The sequence below is a fragment of the Ascaphus truei genome, chromosome 4, assembly GCF_040206685.1.
Source record: "Ascaphus truei isolate aAscTru1 chromosome 4, aAscTru1.hap1, whole genome shotgun sequence".
Lineage (NCBI taxonomy): Eukaryota > Metazoa > Chordata > Amphibia > Anura > Ascaphidae > Ascaphus > Ascaphus truei.
The window spans coordinates 320,887,164-320,909,803 of record NC_134486.1 but is presented as its reverse complement, the minus strand read 5'-3'; the positions used below and the strand labels follow the sequence as shown (position 1 = coordinate 320,909,803).

Genomic DNA, 22,640 nt, shown 5'->3' with positions numbered 1-22,640 from the left:
TTTCAACTCTGCCCTCTCTCAGGCTAAACAAACCTACTTTTCATCACTAATCAACACACACAGGTCTAACCCACGCCGTCTCTTTTCTGTCTTTGACTCTCTACTCAGACCACCCTCAGCTGCCTCCTCTTCTTCCTCAATCTCACCTCAGGACTTTGCTGACTTTTTTAAAGAAAAGGTGGAGTCCATACAGCAGAACATCCCATCTGTTGTCTCCTCCCATCCCACAATGCTTCCCAACTCTCCTCCAGCCTTCTTGACTCTTTTTCCGCTATCTCGGAGGACGATGTGTCACTGCTGATCTCCTCTTCTCCCTCAACCACTTGCCCTCTTGATCCCATTCCTTCCCATCTCCTAAAACTTCTTGCTCCTTCCATAATCCATATGCTCACACAGATCTTTAACTCTTCCCTCTACTCTGGTACCATTCCATCATCCTTCAAGCATGCAACCGTTATACCATTACTCAAAAACAGCAAGCTTGACCCTACGTGTCCTTCTAACTATCGACCTGTCTCCCTCCTGCCTTTTGCCTCCAAACTCCTTGAACGTCTTGTATTCTCTCGATTGCTACACTTTCTCAACACCTATTCTGTCCTAAACCCTCTACAATCTGGCTTCCGCACTGCTCACTCTACTGAAACAGCCCTCACTAAAATAACTGACGACCTCCACGCTGCCAAAGACAGAGGTCATTACACTCTGCTCATATTACTCGACCTCTCTGCTATATAAATAAAGCCATACAATACAATACATATAATATTAATATGGGCATGATAAGCCTCTATAGCACTCAATGGGCACCCTAATTACAATAAATTAATACACAAGAGACACAATAATAAAACATAACTCCAAAAAAACACACTTCACTAAATAAAAACAGTAGCCAGCTAATCCAATGAATATAAGCAATAACAACATCAACAATGAATTTATTAAACCATTAACCAATCAAAACAATTAATTCATAAACACACTCAAAATGAATAGTAACAGTAACCAATCAAACCAATTAAGTACTACAACATTAATTAATTTAAACATTAAAATACAAAGAAATAAATTCAAACAATATCTGAAATAACCATAAAACGCATTAGCTAATATAATACAACATTAACTAAAACAAACACCAATCGCAAACATTGTATAACCATTAAGCAGGAAAAGGAAAAAAAGGTGATGTAGAATAGCGCTAATGAAAAATAAACAATATACCCTAATAGTGGGGGTGGACTCAAGTGGCAAGCTAGGCAGCCTAGGAAACAATCTGATAGTACAATCAGAAAAAAAAGCATAAAAACAAAGAGATACCAGTGCCTAATTAGTCCAATTAGGTGGAATGGTGAATGTCCAATGGAAGTGATGTTAGTCCCAAAATGATCTGCTGTCCCTTAGTCTTGAGGTGACCTGATGGGACTTCGTTTGTGGGATTGGAACATGCAATGAAAAGAGAGATAATTAGTGCAACACTGTTATGAATATTCACACAAGGATGAACTCACAGACTGACTGACAACACTAACAGGACATACAAACACAGAAGCAAAGCTAACAGTAAAATTAGTTTTAATATAACTAGAATTATAAAAAGCTGGACAGTAATAGTGATGTCAATCCGGTTGGGTAAAACCTGAGTGACACTCACAGGACGGCAAAAGGTTACAGGTATAGGATAAGGATGCTGGCTCCACGTGCAGTGAGTCTTCAGAACGCTGAGAGCTCCGTGTGCTCCTCCGTGTGTCCTGGTTTGGACCGGAAGTGACGTCTCCGGTGTGAGCCCGGAACGGTAGTGATGTCACCGGACGTGACGTCAAGGCTTGGCAGACCCGTCCGACGGAGCCGAGGGGAGCGGCGATATTCTCTCCTCTGGTCCTCTTGGTTCCAAGCCAATTAGCCCAGGTACCATTACCTACAGTAGAGGCAACTCTTATTCGAACAAAAACCAGTGGAAATTCCCCAAAAAACCCAGGAAACACACAGGTACATTCTGAATACATGCCTTAAACTTTCCTTAAACTAGCCCCAGCATTTCTGCATTGATTAATGGCCTATCAGATTAACAACGGGGGTCCCTGGCAGTCCCATTCAAACTGAATTGGAATGCCAGGGATCCCTGCTGTGTTAATCCTATGGGTCGTTAGTCAATGCAGAAATGCCTTAAATGTGCCTCAAACTAGCCCAGAACATACCAAGCACATACCCAGAATGTAACCCGGCTAGTTTACGGCAAATGTTAGAATAAACGTTGCCTCTACTGTACTCATAACACAAACCTTTATCTCCAACAGAAAAAAGCTAAAGAACGTTATGATTTAATAACCAAAACACAACAAGCACCAATTGTTACGAGTAACAGATACACTGTTTTGACTGATATAGAGTCAGGGAGCGAGACAGATAGTGTTTCCTATACGCCTTTACCTACCCCTGGTATCAAGACCAATTTCTCCTTTTTAGAGTGGAGGAAGGAGAGGGATCACATTTTCCCAGAAGTGGAAAACCTAAAATCACATGTGGATCCCATACCACCCCTAAACGACAAAAAGAGAAAAACAGGGCCAGAGGAAGAAGAGGGGGTATTGGTCGAAATAGAATAAAAAGGAGTAATCAGGAGTCTAATGTATTTAATATTAGTCACCATTCCTTGACAAAATTGGAGAAACGCGTACTGGGCAAGGGACTTACTTTTGCTCCAGTATGCGGTCCCAATAGTTTTAATCTTTACATAGACGTCCACAAATTCACTAGAAAATTGGCTTTAAAAAAGTATTTTATTAAGGATGCCATCTCTAGTCAGATTGGTGTGGACCAGGAGGCTAGAATTGATACACCTCCATCTAGTAGTTTTAAACGAAAATCTACATTTTACCCTAAATTTGCTCAGGACACCTGGTTAGCTCATTCGTCGATATGGTCACTAAAGATTTGGAAGAATCGAGTAGATCATACAAAATTAAAGACGATAATTTGAGCTTACAGGAAAAAGAGGCCTTGCAAAGATTGGAGACCAATGAATTGTTGGTAATAAAACCTGCTGACAAGGGGGGAGGTATAGTGGTAATGGATAGAACATATTACCTAGAGGAGTCCAAATGGTTGTTGGATGACAGAGCCACTTACCTCCCCCTTTGTAGTGATCCTCTGGATCAACATAAATTAGATCTGAAAGCTCTGCTTGACGCTGGCTTGAAGAGTCAGGCTATCACACAAGAAGAATCAGAATTTTTGTTTATAACACATCCACGCACTGCTTTATTTTATTTTATACCCAAAATACATAAACACCTTACTGCACCACCGGGTAGACCTATTATTTCAGGAATTTCTTCTTTGTCTTCTAATTTATCTCAATTTATTGATTATCATTTACAGCCTATTGTAGTATGCAGTAAGTCCTATTTGAGAGATACAACCCACACCCTTCAAATCCTACAGGAAGTGGGGTGGCAGCCCAACTTCATATTGGTCACAGCGGATGTCTCATCACTTTATACGGTTATCGACCATGAGTTGGGCTGTAGGGCGGTATCCCAAAAATTGGAGTCAGCTTCTCATTTGACACTTGCTAGAAAAAAATTTTGGTCGATAGTATACGTTTTATTTTGACACATAATTATTTCACTTTTAATGCACAGTTTTATAATCAAGTATGTGGAACCGCCATGGGCACCAGGTTTGCCCCAAGTTATGCCTACCTTTTTATGGACAGTTGGGAAGAAGAATTCATCTGGAACCACTGTCCTTTTGGGGCAAGCCTGGTGCTCTGGAAACGTTACAAAGATGACGTAATATTCATCTGGTCCGGCGGTGAGACACAATTAGAACACTTTTTTTCTTATTTAAATAACAATGACAGAAATCTACAGTTCACATTTAAATTTAGCACAGAACACATTGATTTTTTAGATTTAAATATTTATATCACTACTAACACTTTACACACCAAAACATTCTTCAAGCCAGTGCAGGCTAACACCTATTTAAGAGCCGACAGTCAATATGATCCACTGTGGATCAAGAATATCCCAAAAGGCCAGTTCCTCCGCCTGAGACGGAATTGTTCTGATATTAGGGAATTCTTGTCCCAGGCTGAGGAACTGAAGTGCAAGTTCCTCAATAGGAATTATCCTGAGCATCTTTTGGATGGAGTGATAGAACAGGTCACCAATTTGAAAAGAGAGGATCTTCTTACATTTAAGAAGAAAGATCCGAAAAACTATTTCTCTGATCAAGTGCCATTCGTTACTCAATATAACGAAATGGCATCGAAGATCAAGAAGATCATTAATAAATACTGGCCAATTCTCCTAAGGGACAATACCATAGTTGAAATCCTTCCGGCAAAACCAAAAATTATATTTACTAGGGCCACAAACCTAAAATCTAAATTGGCACCTAGTTGTCCTCTCAACTATTTAAAACAAAACAGTGTTAAGAGAGATAAAGGCTTTTTTAAATGCTCTAAATGTACGGCATGTGCATATAGCAGTAGTGCAAAGGGTTTCAAATCCAATGTTACACAGAAGGAATACCCTATCAAGTCTTGTATTAATTGCCATATGAGTTACGTCATATACTTATTCCAATGTCCATGTGGCCTGCAATATGTGGGTAGGACCGGAAGAACATATCAAAGGAGAGTATATAAACACATATATAATATCAAGAAGGGACTGGTAACTCATAGCGTATCCCACCATTTCCTCACTCACCATAATAAAAACCCTAACGGTCTCACATGTCAGGCCATTGAGGCTATTCCAGCAAGCCTTAGAGGTGGGAATAGGTTAAAAAAATCCAGTATGCGTGAGGCATACTGGATTTATGAGCTAAAAACACTCTCTCCAAGAGGCCTCAATATAGATTTTGAGTTAGGGGCATTTCTGTAATACCTTAGCAATTCCCTAATCAATTTAATATGATATGTTTTTTGGGTTATCGTCTTACTGCTTTTTTATATATAGTACATGTTAAACATTTTTTAATTTATTTTTTATGTTCTGTGTTTATGTTAGGTTAGTGTTGTTAATGTATTGCAAAGCTAAACAAATGTCAGTGATTTTTTATGTGCCACGCAGGTATAGCTTTAAGACTGCACTGATTGACTGACCAATCAGAGCGGAGGTGGAAGTATTTATACCTGGCATCACTGCCATCACTTTTAACCCCTGAGGAAGTGTGCTTGTACACACGAAACGCGTAGGGCTATTTTCTTTTACTTTCTGGACATTAAGGGACAAGCAGGAACTAGCAGGTCCATTGCCGAGTATTACAGCCTGGTGTGGAGGACCAGAGGAGAGAATATCGCCGCTCCCCACGGCTCCGTCGGACGGGTCTGCCAGGCCTTGACGTCACTCCGGTGACATCACTACCGGTCCGAGCTCACACCGGAGACGTCACTTCAGGTCCAAACCAGGACACACGGAGGACACACGGAGCTCTCGGCGTTCTGAAGACTCACTGCACGTGGAGCCAGCATCCTTATCCTATGCCAGTAACCTTTTGCCGTCCTATAAGTGTCACTCAGGTTTTACCCAACCGGATTGACATCACTATTACTGTCCAGCTTTTTATAATTCTAGTTATATTAAAACTAATTTTACTGTTAGCTTTGCTTCTGTGTTTGTATGTCCTGTTAGTGTTGTCAGTCAGTCTGTGAGTTCATCCTTGTGTGAATATTCATAACAGTGTTGCACTAATTATCTCTCTTTTCATTGCATGTTCCAATCCCACGAACGAAGTCCCATCAGGTCACCTCAAGACTAAGGGACAGCAGATCATTTTGGGACTAACATCACTTCCATTGGACATTCACTATTCCACCTAATTGGACTAATTAGGCACCGGTATCTCTTTGTTTTATATTTACATTAAGCAGGAAAAAAAACAAACAATGACATCCACATAAGAAACTGAAATTAAAAAAACCAACAGCAATACCAAGCCAGAAATGCCCCCCAAATATTGTCATAATAATGTATTAATCTGTACCCTAAAGTGGTACAGATTAATATATTATCAGTCAATATGCCTCCCCCAAAAAATCAAAAAACACATCCAATGAAAAAACCTGTAAAAAGAGACATTTACAAACATTGAATATATTACTTACCATTAGAAGCGGTGGCCCTCCGACTCCCGGGGAAACAGGAAGCTCATGTACCTTGGAGGGCTCCAACAGCATCCGATGACATCCGCTATGAAGATCCGGATCAGGTACCCACATACGCTTTTTTCTTTCTTTAATCACCTTCTATCTTCATCTGTCACCATTTCTTGATCTTCTTTATCTTCTATCTTCATCTGTCAATCCAAAAAGCCACATAGTAAATCCCAACCGATGTTGTCTCGTCGTCTTCTTGGGCTCAAATGAGGCGTCACTGCCTTAAATAGGGCTTGTGACGTCACATTTAGCCTCAAACTGGTTAACAGCCACCTGATTGGCTGTTAAAACCATGTTCCGACTTTAATTAATTATTTTTTTAAATGACGTCACTTAAAGGGAATGATGCCAGCCAATCAGAATGGCTGTGCTTCATTTGCCTTTAAGATGACGTCACTAAATCCAAGATGGCCGGTGTCACATGGTATTTCAGCCAATCAGAGTGTGGAATTGTTTCACACGATCTGATTGGCTGAAATACCATGTGACGTCGGCATCGTGACGTCATCTTAAAGGCAAATGAAGCACAGCCATTCTGATTGGCTGGCATCATTCCCTTTAAGTGACGTCATTTAAAAAATAATTAATTAAAGTCGGAACATGGTTTTAACAGCCAATCAGGTGGCTGTTAACCATTTTGAGGGTAAATGTGACGTCACAAGCCATATTTAAGGCCGTGACGCCTCATTTGAGCCCAAGAAGCCGACGAGACAGCATCGGCTGCCATTTAACATTAGGTATTTTGGATTGACAGATGAAGAAAGAAGATAAAGAAGAACAAGAAATGGTTACAGATGAAGATAGAAGAATGTGATTAAAGAAAGAAAAAAGAAGATTGGGGTAGCTGAGCCGGATCTTCATGGCGGATGGCATCGGATGCTGTTGGAGGCCTCCAAGGTAGGTGAGCTTCCTGTTTCCCCGGGAGTCTGAGGGCCACCGCTTCTAATGGTAAGTAATATATTCAATGTTGTAAATGTCTCTTTTTATAGGTTTTTTCATAGGAAGTGTTTTTTGATTTTTTGGAGGAGGCACATTGACTGATAATATATTAATCTGTACCACTTTAGGGTACAGATTAATACATTATTATGACAATATTTGGGGGGCATTTCTGGCTTGGTATTGCTTTGGTTTTTTTAATTTCAGTTTCTTATGTGGATGTCATTGTTAGTTTTTTTTCCTGCTTAATGGTAATACAATGTTTGCGATTGATGTTTGTTTTTAGTTAATGTTGTATTATGTTAGCTAATGCGTTTTATGGTTATTTCAGATATTGTTTGAATTTATTTCTTTGTATTTTAATGTTTAAATTCATTAATGTTGTAGTAATTAATTGGTTTGATTGGTTAGTGTTACTATTCATTTTGAGTTGGTTTAAAAATTAATTGTTGTGATTGGTTAATGGTTTAATTAATTAATTGTTGATGTTGTTATTGCTTATATTCATTGGATTAGCTGGCTACTGTTTTTATTTAGTGAAGTGTGTTTTTTTGGAGTTATGTTTTATTATTGTGTGTCTTGTGTATTAATTTATTGTAATTAGGGTGCCCATTGAGTGCTATAGAGGCTTATTATGCCCATATTATTATTATTATATGGGTATGATGTACCACTATACCACTCAATGGGTACAGGGTGGGTATAGTCAGTCCGGGGTGGGTGCTTAGGCCTCACGGATGGGTGAAGGGGGTATAAGCCCTAAGGATGGGTGTCTAGACCTTTCGGGTGGGTAGCGGTTGGGTTAACCCCTTTATTACCTTAGCGTTATTAACCGCTAAGGTAATGAAGGGGTTAAGTCCCCCGCAACCCCCCCGCAAGGCCTAAACAGTCACTAAGGGCCAAATTCCCCTTCACACACCCTCCCTAGCCACAGTAAGCCTAGCATGGGTGTTTAAACCCTTCATTGCCTTAGCGGTTAGCCGCTAAGGTAATGAAGTTGCTGTAAATGCATTTTTCCTGCATCGGATGCATGCCGGGGGGCTCCGGTGCTGGTATTAATGGCTATCAGCTCTGGAAACCCCCGGCATCAATCCGAGGCAGGAAAGGGCCTGATTTTTTCTAAGTCTCGACACATTGCAGCTCATGGAGGCATCTCCCCACCAATTTACCTAAATTTTGAGGTGAATTGGATTTGGGGAGAAGATCGCCTTTTAGGGCTGCGATAGGCTGCGACAGCCAACTCGCGGGTAATAGAATCTCGCGAGTTTATGATTCTTCAGAAAATGGTCGATAAGCGGCTGATCGCCGCTCAATTGCGAGTTTCTTTGGATCATAAAATTTTGCTGCGATACAGGCCGTTATCGAGCAGTTATTGAGACTTACTGAATACGAGTATCCATTTTGCACGAAAAGTGCTCGATAAGGGCCTTATCGAGGCTTTCTGAATGAGGCCCATTGTGTTTATCACTTTATTATCACTTTTCACGTTAAATCTCCTTTGGAGCGCTGTTTTAAGTTTTTCTTTGACTCAATGACTGCAAGGTTCCCAGGTCCTGTGGCTGCAAAACATGCCCAAATCATCACCCCTCCACCACCGTGCTTGACAGTTGGTATGAGGTGTTTGTGCTGATATGCTATGTTTGGTATTACCAAACGTGGAGCTGTGCATTATGGCCAAACATCTCCACTTTGGTCTCGTCTGTCCAAAGGACATTGTTCCAGAAGTCTTGTGATTTGTTCAGATGCAACTTTGCAAACCTAAGCCGTGCTGCCATGTTCTTTTTAGAGAGAACAGGCTTTCTCCTGGAAACCCTTCCAAACAAACCATACTTGTTCAGTCTTTTTCTAATTGTACTGTCATGAACTTTAACATTTAACATGCTAACTGAGGCCTGTAGGGTCTGAGATGCAACTTGGATTTTTTGTATTTTCTCTGAGCATTGCACGGTCTGACCTTGGGGTGAATTTGCTGGGACGTCCACTCCTGGGAAGATTGGCAACTGTCGTGAATGTTTTCGACTTTTGAATAATCTTCTCACTGTAGAAGGATGGACTTTAAATTGTTTGGTCATGGCCTTATAACCCTTCCCAGATTGATGGGCAGCAACAATTGCTTCTCTAAGATCATTGCTGATGTCTTTCCTCCTTGGCATTGTGTTAACACACACCTGAATGCTCCAGACCAGCAAACTGATTAAACTATGGCTTTAATAGAGGTGGTCACACTTACTGATGATCAATCAATCAAGGGCATTTGATTAGCAGCACCTGTCTGCTACTTAGAATCTTAGTTCCTATGGAAGCAGTAAGGTTGTACTTAGTTTTTCACACATAGCTTCTCCATTTTGGCTTTATTTTTGTTAAATAAATCATGACACAGTGTAATATGTCATGTGTTGTTTTTCATCTGAGCTTGTATTTACCTAATTTTAAGACCTGCTAATGAAGAGAGGATTGTTATTATGTCCTGATATGTAAAACCATGGAATTCAAAGATGGTGTACTTTCTTTTTCACACTTCTGTGTATAGATTTTTAACATCCATTGTAACCAACAAAGGTGTTTCTAGATCAGAAATAGAATTACATTAAAAATCTGTTATATCAATATAACGGGCGGTCCAGTTGTCACCAAGTGTCTTAGTATCCTGTCTAAAAAAATTGCTCTTTTGCAATAGGGATTACTTTTTTGTTTGAAACACATTGTATGTTTAATGTTCTGATAATTCTCTCTGGTTTTTATAATTCTCTCTGCATTACCCCAGTCTATGTCTAAATAACATATAACGATGTAATAGCGCATGTTACATACTGTATATATAGTTGAGCTGCCATTGAAATATTTGCATCATTTGTAAAACTTGGGTTGTACTGTATCTCTCAGATACAGAGGTAATTTGACAACATATTTCTGTAAGAAAGAATTTATATACTGTGAAAAACTGCAACTACTTCTCCCTCCTTAAAATGACTTCCAATAGCCTAGGACCAGGGCAATGGGGAAAATGTAAATTGAATTGTTTTATTAGTCTGGGTGCGTGGATGGCACTGGTCGGTTCCCACAATCACTTTTTCAAGGCCACAATTGTTCCAGTCCAGTAGATAAAGTAGACCATGTCCTTGGCTCTTGGAGTCATTGATGGCACGACCCTCGACTTGTGATGCTTCTTTACTGTATCTTGATAGTGAATGAAGAATTCCAAGTGCCGAACAGCTTTCCAAAATGTAGAGCTACTGTAAATTGCACTCCTAAATCAGAAACAATAAAATCCGATAATCCAAGTAATTAGAAAATTGAATCAATGAAAATGTGTGCAAAATGTTGGGCTGTAAGTAGTTTTGGTAGTCCAATCAAATTAGCCTTTTTTGTAAATGAGTCCACTACCACTTGAATGGGAGCACAATTCTGAGATGGTATTAATTCCATGAGGAAGTCATTACAAAAGGATCTCCCATGGTTTTGTGGGTGCAGGTAAGGATAACAGCAGGTCATGAATGAGGATTCTAATGACAAGCACATATTTTGCAGGATCCCACATACTGTATTTATCGATATCTGAATTCGATGTAGGCTACCAAAAGTATAGTTGATGTTTTTTTGGTTTTAAGAACACCCGAATGTCCTGCAGACGAGGGACCGTTACACCGTTGTATGACTCGAACTTGTAATGATTATGGAGGCACGTTTAGACATTAATTGAGATAATAAAATCCCTCTTGGGCACGAACATTTGTGTTTTTTCTTTCATTCTTTTAGAAATGGATCTGCACAAAGAGCTCTTTTTAAGGTATTATCAAAGTCCATGGTTTGTATATTAGTCACATGATGTTTCACAGGTAAGAATAGACTTGATTCAGGTGTCCAGGGTTCAGGGATATATCTACGATATCTCTAGTTTTAGCATTCTGTTGACATAGAATAGCCCCTAACATGAAGTCACATGCACACATGCATCTGCTTCCACAATAAATGCTTGGTCACACTGATGGTGAACAAATACTGGTGCTTGAATGAATTGCCGTTTTAGGTTTTGTAAGGTTTTGGAAACTCTGTTCCACTGTATTTGACCAGAACAACTTTAGTCCTTTTCTTAAAAGCAGAGTACATGGATGGAAAACTAAGGGGACGACCTGAATGGTCGATAGAAATTTGTAAACCTCAATAGTCTTTGCACCTCTTTTATGGAAGTAGATGTAGTCCAGTCTAAAATGCCTTGAATCTTGTGATTGTCCATGGAAATGGTGGAAGGAGAGAGAATGTGTCCCAAATACTCTATTTATGTCTAGTGAAATGTCAAATTTTCAAGTGTAGCATAAAGATGAGTTCTTAACCTTCCTGAACATGGAGGATATGCTTGTTTTCCAATTCAGAATAAATTAAGATGTCATCAATGTATATTTGGACAGACATCTAATAGATCTCAGAAAATGTAATTGAGAAAATACTGAAATGTGGCAGGAGCATTGCATAGTCCAAAGGGCATTACCAAATATTCAAAATGTCTGTACCTTGTGTGGGATGATGTTTTCCATTCATCCCCGTATCTGATGTGAACAAGGTTATAGGCACCTCTGAGATCTAATTTAATGAATAGCTAGGCAGTAGGAACTCTGTCCAATAACTCTGAAATCAGTGGAAAAAGATAGCAATAGTCATTGAGTGCTCTGTTGTCAATACAGGATCGTAATGTACCTTCTTTCTTGGGAACAAAGAACAATGGCGCTCCGGTTGGGGATTTTGAATGGCAGATAAATCCCCTTTGAAGATTCACATTAATATACTGGCACAGAAGTTGTAGTTTGGTCTCTGATAGTTCGTAGACCCAAATAAAGGAAGTTTCAGTCCCAAATGGACACTCCATACGATAATCATATGGGTGGTGCGGTAGCACTTTATCCGCTTCACAGGGATCAAACACATCCTGGAATGCAGAATATGTTTGGTTAATTCAGTATCAGGTTGCTATTTGTTGAACTGTTGAACCAACATCAAGATTCTGAGTACTAGTTATTTCAATCTTTTGATGAATCCTGCACACACAGCACTCTGGGTCCATACAGATATAGCGTCATTTACTGGCGCATTTGTCTCGCAGATAGCGTATGCACCCCAGATAACTTTTCAGCTGTGCGAATGTGTTGTCGCAGGAAAAATTGAGTTTTAGCATCGGTTTCAATACTCAGCAGAAATGATAGTAGGCACTAGTAATCTAGTGTGTCTTCAAAATCTAAATGCAATATAACCCATCCCTTATTCCCGTTTATTTTGTACGATATGATATGTAATTTTATTTAAATAACAGCAACCTCTGTACATGACCCCCTAATGAAGCACGTAAGTGCGAAATGCATAGAGGTCATGTGAGGTTGCTTAGCGCATCTCTCTCTCTCTCTCTCTCTCTCTCTCTCGTATATATATATATATATATATATATATATAGTTTATAAAGTTTATTAGTAATACACATTCAATACAGTGTAATTCAGGAATCTATTTCTTTACAATTATTAATAAATAACATTCTCACAATTATTTTACAGGTGAAACTGCACAAGAGATAGCACGTACTATAAGTTAAAAGGTGTGTGCAGCTCTTTCTCTCTCTCTCTCTCTCTCTCTCTCTCTCTCTCTCTCTCTCTCTCTCTCTCTCTCTCTCTCGTATATATATTTATATATGTATATATATATATATATATATAGAGAGAGAGAGAGAGAGAGAGAGAGAGAGAGAGAGAGAGAGAGAGAGAGAGAGAGAGAGAGAGAGAGAGAGAGAAAGAGCTGCACACACCTTTTAACTTATAGTACGTGCTATCTCTTGTGCAGTTTCACCTGTAAAATAATTGTGAGAATGTTATTTATTAATAATTGTAAAGAAATAGATGCCTGAATTACACTGTATTGAATGTGTATTACTAATAAACTTTATGGACGTATATCAGTGTCACAACATTTCTGTGCGTGTGTGCTCTATGAAACCTGGTTGAAGCGTATATGCGTGCCATTGAATTTCTGCTAATGCAGAACTGTATGTATGAACTGTATGGAACGCATGTGCAGTACATTTATTGACAATTGAATGGAACACATACATTTTTTTCATTATCGCTGGATGTGTTTCCTATACGGACATGGTGTTGATATTCATCAGCCTGCCAAACCTACAAAACAAGGATTAAACAGTGACTAAAATAATGCAAAGACATTTTGGAATAATACAATCTTCATCAACCGACATCTTCAACAGCATTTATTTGCAATTTGCGGTTTCCTCATAGCTCCCTTATGGCTAATGTGTATCATAGTTAAAGATACTAAGTGCACCACCTGCCGGACACACATACTGAACTGCAATTACATAAATAACTGCACAAACAATAATGCAGTTGCAGAGTCATTGACAAGCCATGGACAACAAGTGCTCATGCGACTGTAATTTTGCATCCCGTCGGGGTCCCAGGAACAATTTGTCTGGCTACATCTGTAGATACTAACAATTCTTAATGTATTAATATATATTAACTTGATGCAATTCTGATGATTAACAATAAAGAAGCAGATGTACCCTTTTATACTGAAGTAAATTGCTGCCTTTGGAGCTAATGTGTTCCATGTTTTATTCCTTTTTGTAGGACCCTTGGAAAAGCTATTCCTTTGCTAAATTCAAAGCTGGAGGGTCCAGCAACACACTAAAGAGAAAGCTACAGTAATTCATATACACAAAAATATTACATGTCTCTGGAAAAATAAATCTCACCCAGCACTTTGATCATTATGAACCCAGAGAAGACTGATTACATTGCGAGCAATCCAGATTTCAAGAGAATTCACTTTATGTCACCTACATTCAAGGGTGGAGTGCATGGCCTTATTGTTTATAACCATCGCTGGTTGCTTACATTATTTAAAAATGATTTGCTACTTGGAAATCCTTGAAGGTATGTGTCAAACTTTAGTGAGATTTATTTACTTTACCAAATTTTTTTGTTCTTATAGTTGGTGGACAATGAAACTGCAATGTTTTAGTATTTCTATAAAGGTTAAAGCAGTAAATATATGTCGCCCATCTTCTACTGATGAAAAATATGTACTATAGGGGACTATGTATCAAGGTAAGGGTAATACATTTCTGAGAACAATAAACTGCAGCAGGTATATCAAACCAAAAATCTATTTGAATTCAATTAGATTCTTTACTTTTATATGTATTGTTGATTCATTTGGTAAACACACACAATCTCTGCAAGCTCTGAACCCAACACCACTGTGTGTGTGTGTGTGTGTGTGTGTGTGTGTGTGTGTGTGTGTGTGTGTGTGTGTGTGTGTGTGTGTGTGTGTGTGTGTGTGTGTGTGTGTGTGTGTGTGTGTGTGTGTGTGTTATTTGGTGTGGCCAAATGTACTATTTTCAACAAAAACAAAAAGCCCCAATGCAACATCTAAATACAAAGTATGTAGTTAAATACTTATTTGTTTGTCTTCTCATAAAAATGGGTCCTTTAGTTACACTCTCTGGCCAGAGTGTTGTTAGTCTGCGGCCACGTCCCGGCATGACCACTTTGCAGGTCCTAATAATAATTGTGAAAATTCTCATTTACCTTTGTAATGGAGGGGCAAATGTCTCAATAGACTATTTTTCCACAGGTGCATGAAAAAAACTGCTACTTCTACTTAAAAAGTGGGAAGTGCGAGCTATGAAAAAGGGATGAGGGGTCACTAACCTTCAAACAAATGTCTTTTCATTTCATGTAATCTGCCACTGAATAGCGCTTTTGTGCAACAGATTATGTCAAGACTTTTTCAGAGTTCATATTTGGTCATAAATAAATCGAATTGACCCCCAATATGACTTTAATCAAAGTACACTGAGAGTGGATTTTGTATTGAATTGTATGTCTTTATTTATATAGCGCCATTAATGTACATAGCGCTTCACAGCAGTAATACATGTGGTAATCCAATAAATAACAGATAATATAAATAACAGATCATGGGAATAAGTGCTTTAGACATTAAGGAAGAGGAGTCCCTGCTCCGAGGAGCTTACAGTCTAATTGGTAGGTAGGGAGAACGTACAGAGACAGTAGGAGGGAGTTCTGGTAAGTGCATCTGCAGGGGGCCAAGCTTTATGTGCCATGTGTTCAGAATAGCCACAGTGCTATTCATATGCTTCTTTAAGCAAGTGTGTCTTAAGGTGGGTATTAAAGGTGGATAGAGAGGGTGCTAGTCGGGTACTGAGGGGAAGGGCATTCCAGAGGTGAGGGGCAGTCAATGAAAAAGGTTTAAGGCGGGAGAGGGCTTTAGATACAAATGGGGTAGAAAGAAGACATCCTTGAGAAGAACGCAAGAGTCTGGATGGTGCATAACGAGAAATTAGGGCTGAGATGTAAGGAGGGGCAGAAGAGTGTAAAGCTTTAAAAGTGAGGAGAAGAATGGAGTGTGAGATGCGGGATTTGATCGGAAGCGCAGGAGAGGGATTTCATGAGGGGAGATGCTGAGACAGATCTAGGAAAGAGTAGAGTGATTCTGGCAGCAGCGTTAAGGATAGATTGTAGGGGAGACAGGTGAGAGGCAGGAAGGCCGGACAGCAGGAGGTTACAGTAATCAAGACGGGAGAGAATGAGGGCCTGAGTCAGAGTTTTAGCAGTCGAGCAACAGAGGAAAGGGCGTATCTTTGTTATATTGCGGAGGAAAAAGCGACAGGTTTTAGAAATGTTTTGAATGTGAGGGGCAAATGTGAGAGAGGAGTCGAGTGTGACCCCAAGGCAGCGTGCTTGGGCTACTGGGTGAATGATCGTAGTTCCAACAGTAATGTGGAAGGAGGTAGTAGGGCCAGGTTTGGGAGGAAGTATGAGGAGCTCTGTTTTAGCCATGTTGAGTTTAAGGCGGCGGAGGGCCATCCAGGATGATATAGCAGAGAGACATTCAGAAACTTTGGTTTGTACAGTAGGTGTAAGGTCGGGTATTGAGAAATATATTTGTGTGTCGTCAGCATAGAGGTGATAATTAAACCCAAAAGATGTTATTAGGTCACCTAGAGAGAGTGTATACAGAGAAAAGAGAAGAGGTCCCAGGACAGAGCCCTGGGGTACCCCCACAGAGAGATCAATAGAGGAGGAGGAGGTATTAGCAGAAGAGACACTGAAAGTACGATGGGAGAGGTAGGATGAGATCCAGGATACAGCTTTGTTCCGAATGCCAAGAGTATGGAGAATGTGAAGGAGAAGAGGGTGGTCCATGGTGTCAAATGCTGCAGAGAGGTCGAGTAATATGAGCAGAGTGTAATGACCTCTGTCTTTAGCAGCATGGAGGTCGTCAGTTATTTTAGTGAGGGCTGTTTCCGTGGAGTGAGCATCAAAGGAGCTGCTGTCAGCTGCTTAATGCAGGCACGCTGCTCCTCTTTTTACACTGACTACTTGTGATTAGCACAGGGGATGAGTGGGGCAGAATCTATCAGCACACTGTCATTAATACAGTAGGTTGAAAGAGCAGAGAAGTTACAGTCCATGGAAGCAACATTCCAGCTTCTTCTCCACTGGGGAGAGAGGGAGAATGAGCTGCTGGGGCGGGCAGTGGTTGGGAGTAACAGGTGAAGTCCCCAATGGGCTGCATATGGTGTCATTGCTACCAATTGCCCAACAATGGTCTGCAGTTGAATAAGGGGCCACCAGTAATATTGCTGGCTGATATTTTGACTAATCATGCTTTTGAAGCTGAACCGATCTGTAGGGTTTATGTATTAACATAGAAAAAAGTCTGTTTTGGCGTATTTCTCTGTTTTTTGGGCAGATTTACTGTATATATAAGTATAGTCGCTATCTATGGCAGATGGGGCAAAATGAAAGCAAAATACTTTAATACATAGGTTTAGGATTAAAATGTCCTGTTTTTTTTACCAATATTGCTTGATACATGACCTCTTTGTTTATTTGTTTTGCCCCTCACAAAATATAATTGTGTAATTAGTTATCATGAAACTATGATATCAGAGGGATGTACACAATGTGCAAAATGATGCCCAAAATTTAGTTAGTAGTCTTACTATTAATTTAAGTGCTAAAGATATTCTGCCATGCAGTCAAAGGGATTTAATACAAGGTACAGTAACATTAAATCAATATTAAATTATGACAAGCAGATCCATACTTCTGTTAAAAGATCTTACAATCAACTTTAAGGTGCTTTCCAGTGCTGAAAAGGGCTGACTGAATAGCAGAAGACTACTCAATAAATATAGTTCACAGGGTTATTAATTAAACTTGAATAAAAAAGTGTCAATTTTCTTCCTCCTCTCCCTTTTCCCCCCCTCTCCCTCGCCCCTCTCTTTTTCCCCCTCCCCTTTTCCCTTCCCCTCCCTTTTCCTCCCCATATCCCTTTTCCCCCCATAGACCCACTTCATGGACCAGGTCTCCAAAAAAATCGAGGACGACTACACCGGACGGCCATTGGGGGTCACTGACCTAATGCGTCCGGCCCACCTAGAACTACCATCCAGTTAACTACATGCCAATTCTGGAATTTTGTTAACAACCTCTAGTTGTGTAATATGAGGTGCAAGTTGTAAAAGTTAAAAGTTGTGATAGTTTTTCTTTATGATTGTTGATAGTTCACCAAGTCTTGCTGCCCCACCCCCACCCCCGTTTCCTTCCCCTTTTGGTATTTTGTTGTGCATGCACCGCTGTGTCGCTCCCCATAGTAAAAGTCCTATCACCGCCACATTTTCTGGGCTCTCATGTCTGGACTCTGGGCATATCCCAGACTCCCAGGTCTGGCCCCTACACACCGCCTTCTGCTCCATTTGTGTTTCTCCCCCTCTCAAACAGATTACAAGGTTCACAGTTGTTCAATTGCCAAACCAGATGCTACACTTCACAGGCAGATATCCGCCCACAAGCTCTCAAATCAATCAAGGTAATCTTACATAAAACAAAAGGGATAAACAGCCCTCAGAAATGTTGTATGGCCATGACAGACTATATGAAACATGAAGATAACATCCTTTTCTTACAAGAAACCCACATTAGGCACTCAGATGGACAAGTTTTTTGACAAAATTTTTCCAGAGATATACCTGGCCCCTGTGCAGGTTAAAAAGAGATTCACACAATTTAGGGTGGACAGATCAACTGCGGTCATTCTCCCTCCAGCAGAGGAGGCACATTCCCATGCAGCAAACATCCCTGATGAAGAAACCCATCAATTGGAGTTTCGAAACGCGTAGGAAGATTTGTGGCCATCCAGGGACACCGTAGCTGTGCTTACCAGTCGGTGACGTCAGCGGCAGGAGACGTTTGGAAGAAACTATTCTGGCAACGCGACCACGAGCATTGCAGGAGATCTCCCCGCACGAACAGACGTTCTGCACCCCACGGCGAGCGGTTTGTCCTGGCAAAAGACCCCGAACCATTGCACATGTCCTACTCATGGACGGTGAGTAGGATTTCAGTTTTTACCAAAGGCGGAGCAACATAGCTTCCTTAAGCACAAGCGCTTGGGAGTCTTTCTCATTTACTCAGCAGGAGATTGATCTACTGTTTATTAGCATAATACATGTTTTACTCCAATTGTATTAACAATTGTTTTAACTAATAAATGCTCTTTATACCTTATCCATCACAGTATCTATTGTCCAAAGGGTAATACACTATTGTGGTGTTCTTTGTTTATCTCTTGTTTCCCTCTCTGAGGTTCCTAGTACAAGAAGAAAACCATTGCACAAGACTTTATTCCATTTCCTATCCTCAGCGCCATAGGAGGTTATTCTACACAATCTTCTCATCTGGTTGGAAGATACCGGATCAACTTCCCGGGCAGCTCAAGGACTACCTTCATCATAGACTGTATCACAGGTTTTGTTCTATTGTTTGTATCACTGTATAATTTTGTTTACACAAGCGCTAAATTGCACTTTTTTTTACCACTAAAAATAAGACTAGACTGCGGGACTGAGGTGGGGATGTATATAACCACGCCCTACAACCGCGAGACCAGGTACAGATTGCAGTGTCAGAGTCGTGTAGCCAGGTCAGGGTAGGAGAGTTTGGGTAAGTCGTGGACTTGCCGTAGTCAAGGGTTGGAGAGAGGAGAGTAGTCGTAATCCATAGCCGTAGTCGAGGAGAGAGTGGGAGTCCAGAAGCGAGTCAAGGTCCAGGGGCACAGAAGAGAGAAGTCCAGGTACGAGCAGGGGTCACAACGAAAGGTCAGACATGGCACAGTAACAGCAACGAACAGCAAGCAGCAAGCACGGGTACACAAACAAGAGTTTATTCTCAGCCAGTTTGTGGGAGGACTGGCTCAGTACTTAAACGGCAGACAGCCAATGGTAGAGGCAGCACACAGCTGCAAGGTAACAAAAGATAACCGCCCCTCAGACATATTCAGTCCACTGGTAGGCAGGGGCGTGGGGAAGTGCAGGTGAGGAGATATTGACATCATTAACCCCTCGTGTACTTCTGGAAATGTGGAGACAGGAGTGTCCTCTGTTGCGTCGCGGAAGGCGGTGTGGGGGCGGAGCCCATGTCCGGTGTTGGCAGGAGTACTGCGGCGCTCGCGCACAGTGCACGCATGAGGGGCATCACCCAATGCATTACAGGAGCGGGGCCGATGTCCAATACTCATAGCTCCTTAATGACCCCCCACTCTTCCATAATCTGGGTCTCCCTCCGGGTCATAATGGGCACACGTTCAAGGAATGGGTATCTAGAGGTCTGGTTAGGTTGATAGATCTAATAACAATCAATGTGTCTAAATCGTTCGAGTCTCTATCTGCTGAGCATGACTTGGGCAGTGGAAAAATCTTTCACTACTTGCAGTTGAACGGTTCAATGCACACTTCAACCCCCAGTCCAAGCCTTACAATGTTTGAGGATCTTTTCTTAACTCCCCTAATTAGTCAAAGACAACGTCCCTTTTTTATTCATCTATTTTTCTCATTGGCACCCTGGAGAATAGCAGGTTCATACATGAGTGGAAATTGTACCTTGACTGTGTGTTGTACCCCGAAGAATGGGGGGACATATTCGAGGCTACCTCAGTAATTTCTATCTGTATGACCATCAAAGAAAACCCTTATAATGTTCTATACCGATGCTACTTGACTCCAGTGCGGCTCTCGAGAATGTTCCCTGGGACCTCCTTCATGTGCCCTAGGGGATGCGTGCACCTGGCGGACTTCCCACACATGTGGTGGTCGTGCCCTTGGGACTATGGGCAAAGGTTGGTTCAAAATGTACTAGGTTTTGCATGGAGACTAAGCCCTTGGTCATGCCTACTAAATTTGCCATCCCAGGACCTGGACCAACACATAAATAAACAAATCACGAACATAGTGATGGCGACAATATGAGCCATAGCCTTACACTGGAAGTATCTTGACCTCCCCTCTTTGTTATATATTGAAAATAAAATATTATCTATCCTCCAAATGGAGAGAATGGCAAGCTTCTTGAGAGATTCATGTGCCAAGTTCCAGAGGGTGTTGCAACCGTGGCTTATATATCACAGCATACGAGGCTCAGCGATCCAGACTCTGGATTACTCCTCGGTATTGATTTAAAATTTCCACTTTAGCCTGTTCGTAACACTTCTCTGCCATAGAGGGCTGCTGGTGGCAACTGACCTAACCCCTAGTACATTAGATTAAAAATCTGTCACAGATACCAGGATCCTTGCTCTTACCTGGAAGTGAGTTGCCCGGATACCTTCTCATCTGTGTTTACCTGAACTGTAACTTGCACCTATGAATCTTTGTCTTTGTAATTTTACACAAATGTAACTGTGCTACTGATTTGAGTTGAGAACCCCTACCCACCCCTAGCTCCCCCCACCTCTTAATTTTTAGGTTTCTGTACACCCCTACCCCATACCCTCACCTCCCCCTTTTTTTTATTTCTCTATATATGAACTAATTCCTGTATGTTTGTAAAATACAATGTAAAATCAATAAATTATGAGTATTAAATTTTTTTTTAACTTCAATGGAAGTTTCTGTGTGTTATTGCCCAAATTAGCACCATCAACATTTAATGATTAACTCCTGTAGTCTGCACTGGGCCCCTTGTTAGTATGCTAGCTGCCTCCCTGAAACACACAGTATAGGCAAAGACCAGTGGTCAAGTGTAAAAGCACTATAGGTTATGGAGTACCACTACTTTTTTAATTTACAACCTTAGTGTACCACTACTATTTTATTGAAAAACTGTTCAGTTCCACCTTTTATTTAAAGAAAATTGTAATTATTTAGAAAGACTCTACTTTTTCATTCTAACCATTGAAAGGTATCTAAGTCTTTTTAATACCACAATGCTAAATTAATTCAAAGATTTGTTTTTTTAACATCAGGTGCCTTGCCACTGCAGAAGACCAGACGACATTGACGCACTGCAATGAGAGTGACTAGAAAAGAATGAAAATGATGTCCACATCATATAACATTTTCATAATTCAACACAAATATCCGTCAGAAATTGTTTTAGAATATGTTAAAATAAAGCCCTAGAAGCAAAGTTGAAACGCTTTATAACTTTGATGAATGAAAAAAAAAAGAGCCTTTGTGGATTTCCAAATGTTTTATGAATATTTCATGATGATTGATTTAGTCCAAAAACAATTGAGCCGAAGATTCTCCTTAAATTCCAAGATTAGTAAATTCAATTGCTTTTCTTCTGAAGAGACCTTGCTTTGCCTCACGAGTTTAAAAGAAAAAGACTTACAGAACTATAAGCATAAATAGCAGAATAAGAATATGCACTGTGTACGTGATAAATAGAATGTTAATATTTTCCCAAAGTAGGTCACTTTGAAATAAGTTTGAATAGTACAGCGCTTGCACTCTTTATGACTCTACACATTTCTTCAAACTAGTGTGTCAAAATGCATACTTGTTTGTTAATATGGGGAGTAGTGCCAGAAAAAACTTATATGAATCTGTTCATAATAACGGGGCAGAATTTGACTTTACCCAACTCTCAATAAAAATAAACAAATACTGTACAACTATAGATGCAACAATGACAGACACTAGGAGATTCCCTAAAAGTCGGTCAATCAGTGATAATATTTAGCATTGTTACAAAATCGGAACACGCAATATTATTTCTGATTTAACACGTACATTTTTTTGTGATGTAGTTTCTTGTGATACAAGTTATAACAGTGCCATAGGGCAGGGAGCGCAAACTTTTAGTGCTGCGCCCCCCTGTCTCTCTCCCCCCGGCTCTCGCGCCCCCCGTTTACCTTCATCCGCATCAAATGACGCTGCGGGGACATGTGACGTAATGTGTCACGTGACCTGTGGCGTCATTTGACCCGTGTGACATCACGTCACATGCCGACGTGGTGTAATTTGATGCCACGTTGCCATGGCGATTCCCGGTAAATAAACAGTTACAGAGGCCTCACGCGAACCCTCGGCATTTCATTTAAATGCCTGGGGGAAGAGCACGGGACCTCTGCAACTGCCCGCGCCCCCCCAGCAAAATCTCCCGCCCCCCCTGGGGGTTGCACCCCCCAGTTTGCACGCCGCTGCTTGAATACG

General features: G+C 40.6%; 1 long non-coding RNA gene across 1 annotated transcript; it reads right to left on the bottom strand.

The window, feature by feature from the left end:
- Nucleotides 1-983: 983 nt before the first annotated feature.
- Nucleotides 984-13,270, bottom strand: LOC142492125 (uncharacterized). Its single transcript, XR_012800758.1, has 3 exons — nucleotides 13,201-13,270; nucleotides 11,804-12,032; nucleotides 984-1,425 (listed from the first exon to the last, which is right to left on the bottom strand). It is a non-coding gene; the product is annotated as an uncharacterized LOC142492125 (long non-coding RNA).
- Between the last annotated feature and the right edge of the window lie 9,370 nt (nucleotides 13,271-22,640).